Raw genomic sequence first — 4102 nt, 5'->3', positions numbered from 1 at the left:
AGTAATTTTTCATAGGGCAATTTATATAATTACAGGGTAATTTCATTTGATAACTATTTCCAAGAGCACGAAAATAATGGGGGTAAAATGAAAACATTCATCAGATTTGATTGGCAAACACACTGGTTCTGGAAATTCTAGCCCCAGAAGAGATGGTCTGCAAGAAGGCTGTTGTGGTTTTGTGATCAGAACATCGTGCGGAGTTAACGAGTTAATGTTCTGGTTCCGTTTACTGTTGTGCACTCTTCGAGTATCCTGACTGGGAGGGGAGGGGGCGGCATCCCCGGAGGACCTGGCGGGAAGAGGAAGGCGGGGAGCGGTGGACAGGGCGCGGAGCGGCCGCCTCTCGCCGTCTGGCCCGGCTCAGCCGCCTCAGCTCGCCGCGGAGGAAAGCACGTGCTTCCCTCGCACTCTCGTGGTTTGACTCTCATTTTTGATACTCTTGTCTCTCTCTCGTTTTGTTTGATTTAGTTAGACGCAGTAAATTATCCTTCCTTCTCAGATCGTTGCCGCTGTGTTTTCTCTGTTAAAACTATGTGCTCGCTCTCTGCCCGTCCCCCTCTCCCGGGACCGGCCGGCTCGCAGCAAACTGTTCGTACCTTTTTTTTTCTCTCTTCTTCGCGGGGCCTGTGCCCCCCTGTCACGGACTTATATCTAAGGATAACCCCGTGACAAAGGCTGTGCCCAACTATTTGGATTTTTATTTCTCCTGCTTTATGTTCTTGTACGGAATGCATGCAGGACATGGCTTAGCTGCCAGTCAGGTTCTTTGATTATTTCCCATTGTCCTTTGTTTCTGTTCTTCCCAGGAGCTTACAGACCTTACCAGTGTTCTTGGAGCTGCGTACCAATGGGCTGCACTGTGAGTATGGGCTTATATTCAAGAGGGAGACGTGTGGTTTCAAAGACAGGATTAATGAATTACGTGTATCTACCTCATTTACATAATGAATTTCCCAACTGTTTGTCTCCCATCGCAGATTAGTGGATGCAGATGGCAGTACTTAGACATCAGCCTACATGAGTAGTTGCACTGAGACCTGGAGCTGGCGCCTGGAGTGAAGTGCTGCCATTTGGCACTCTTGTCTTGGAAATCCCACCATGAACAAGTGCCAGCACACATCTGCTGTGTCAGAAGCTGCAATTGGAGACCTTCACTATCGTCATACCTTGGCTGCAGAAAGAGTTGCAGATGGCAGTCACAATGTAATGGACTCACTTTTGTGCTGTCTCTGTGAGATTTAGTCCCGGTAGATCTGTCATCTATTTCCAAGGCCATAACTTTACTTCTGGCTGTTGAAAATTAATTTTGTTGTCCTATCACATATTTACCAGCCATGTGCAGAACTTCTTTGCAGTAGTGAATCATTCCAGTTTGGACATGGCAACATTTGTTCCTAGGTTCAATTTGTGTTTGACTCTTTTGCTCCGTAACTCTTCTTGCTTTGCAAATCTTTAATATGAATCAGGAAGAAATGCTTCTGCTGATGGAAAAGAATGTCACAGGAGAACTTTGCAAAATTTAAAGAAGTTTTGCTGCTATTTCTGGTATTTAAATTCCTGGGTACACACAGATGTAACGTAGAGCTGTCTTAAGTTGTTCTGAAAGACCTTGAGTCTCTTACGGGCCTCAGGTACCCACTGTGTTAGGATGAGTGTGTTGAAGGTTGCCTCCATGCACCTCCAGCTGCACTTGGTGTGCTCATACAGTTGAGAATCTGCTAAAAACGTAACCTAGCGTTTATCTCAGACTTGAAGCCTGTTGAAAATGGCAGAAAGAATATTTTTGCTTGCTGCTTCTAGGGAAGTTGCCATGATTAGAATACACATAACAATATTTCTTTGTTTAACTTTATTCTACATTTGGACATGGAAAAGCATAAAAAAGAGAAGGATATTAAAAGACTGCATATTGCTTTTGTTATTATTTTTATCAGATACTGCACTGTTTCTGTTCAAGCCCATCTAGCTAACAATCATGTGAAATAAATGTTTTCTGGTTTTCTGTCACAGGATTTCTATATAGCATTCAGTGGCTGCTCCTTAACTTTGGGACTTATGGTGGCATTTTCTGCATTTCTGCTGTGTGCTTTTCCAGTGGAGACTCAGAAAAGCCAAGAGATTCTGTTTCCCCCACAAACATAAAACTGATGTAGGGCTCTCCAAGATCCTGGCCATGCACAGGGGAAAGGATTAGAAAGAAAGCATGATGTGGTCGAAAGAGATGTGCTGGGTATTGTGTCTTTAGGAGAGACTGTTCCCATTGGGAGACAAAAGTACAAGTGGAAAAGCTCATGCATGGGAACCCTGTGCTGCAGACAGATCTTTTTGTTTTACATTTTTGAATTCAGGATGCCTATTCTCTGATACCTTGCACAACACGAGAAGGGCTACAAGAGGCTGAAAAGAACCAGCAGGGAATAATTAGAAAGGAAGAAGAAAGGATGTTAGAAAAAGAAAATGCAGAGGAGGAGGGAAAGCCTGCCTCTATTTCAAAGCAATCTTCCCTCTGACTGTGAGGAAAGGTTGGTGTGTCTGAGCACGCTCTGTAATTTGCTGAAACTCACATCCTGTAATTTAGCCACTAGGTGTGTTTGTATGGAAATACAGAACTAAAAGCAATTCAGAGTATGTCAGGAAGTTGAAATGGTGTTTGCATTTCTTGGGACTCTTTGTCCAGTTGGAGTACCCTTAACCTGTTTGGGAATGCAGGCTTGGCAAAAATCATTAGCAGAAAAAGGAAAAATTACTATTTTCCTTTCAGAGCTTCTCAATCATTAGGGAGCTGTACTGGAAGTGTTAATGTACTGCTATTTGAGAAGCTTGTTCAGGACCTGCCACCAAAATGCAGTGACTGAAAAGCCATAAAAAGCCATAAAAAGCCACTTTTCAATCTAGGAATATTCAGCAGGAGTATTGAGATACCTCTGCTTTGTAGTAGGGTGTACAGTCATTTGTCTCAGATTTTTGTTGGTGGTGTTTTGTTTGTTTTCTTTTTTCTTCAGAAGCAATTCTCGCACTTTCTTACTGAATTTAATATTTTTGGTGGGGCAGCTAGCTGACTTCCACCTCCTTTTGCAGTATGGAAACCATGGCCATGGTCCCCTCAAACCTGACACTGATTTTTCAGGCCTTGGCAGCGTCTGCAGTTGGATGAGTTGTTGATCTGATATTTCTGTTACCAGTTGTGTGTACAGAGCCCATGCTTTGGATTCTTTCAGAGCTAGATCCACACCACGCAAGGTGCTTGGTAAAGCACAAAGCAAAAGTCAAGGTTTGGAGATGGTGATGGAAGTACTAGACAAGAAGCTAGAAAGGGAAATATAGCAAAACAGTGAGATCGCATCTGTCAGGTCAACAAGTAATGTTTGCCTCCACCTCATTTCCATTGATGTTTCCATCTCAATGCATCTCACTCACTGGTGTTGCTGGTGGATATGCTGAAGCTTTAAAATAATGTCACCTACAGTAATCAGCAGCAGCCTGAAATATCCAGCCCGGACACAGTGGGTAATGCAGTTCATTTAAAGACATCTGGCTCAAACAGATCACACCCAAACCAGAATCAAGCTTTGAGTGGCTTATTATTTGAGGGGATGTTTGTGTAGGAACACTCCGGAGATTTTCCAGGTACCTGTGTACACAGGCATGGCATGTTTAATCAAAAATTAATGTTAAATTTTGTTTTGTTGTTACTAGAACTGTTTCTTCACTGATCACTTTTCCTGGCGACCATGAGAGGATAGTGTTAAAAACGATCTTGTGGGAAGTTTTGAAGGAATTTAATCAAAGGTTGTTGTTGCCCGCTCAGTGTATCTGCAGAAACAGAAATGAATAGACAATAAATAATTTTTAATATAGTTAAAATGTTAGTCTGAAGTTCATTGTTAATAGTTAGTGTATGGTTTATAGGCTCTGGTCCTTAGTTAGTATCATCAGTATGTAGTCAATATCTAATAAACAACTATTGTAGTTACAGTACCTGTTAATGCCACAAGAACATCTGTAAATTATAATGCAACTTTACCGTTTGGTCTATAGCAAACATAGTCATCTGTCACCTAATGGCCTGGAATGGAATAGCCACTACGCTCCCAAGAAC

At 42.4% G+C, this 4102-nt stretch overlaps 1 long non-coding RNA gene across 1 annotated transcript; it reads left to right on the top strand.

The window, feature by feature from the left end:
• Positions 1-316: 316 nt before the first annotated feature.
• On the top strand, positions 317-3832 carry LOC109364086. The gene is made up of 3 exons (XR_002110082.1): positions 317-418; positions 810-862; positions 981-3832. It is a non-coding gene; the product is annotated as an uncharacterized LOC109364086 (long non-coding RNA).
• The last annotated feature ends 270 nt before the right edge of the window (positions 3833-4102 follow it).

The sequence above is a fragment of the Meleagris gallopavo genome, chromosome Z (genome assembly GCF_000146605.3).
Source record: "Meleagris gallopavo isolate NT-WF06-2002-E0010 breed Aviagen turkey brand Nicholas breeding stock chromosome Z, Turkey_5.1, whole genome shotgun sequence".
In the NCBI taxonomy this organism is placed as follows: Eukaryota; Metazoa; Chordata; class Aves; order Galliformes; family Phasianidae; genus Meleagris; species Meleagris gallopavo.
The sequence above is the reverse complement of the archived record's forward strand: the minus strand, read 5'-3'. Positions and strand labels throughout refer to the sequence as shown.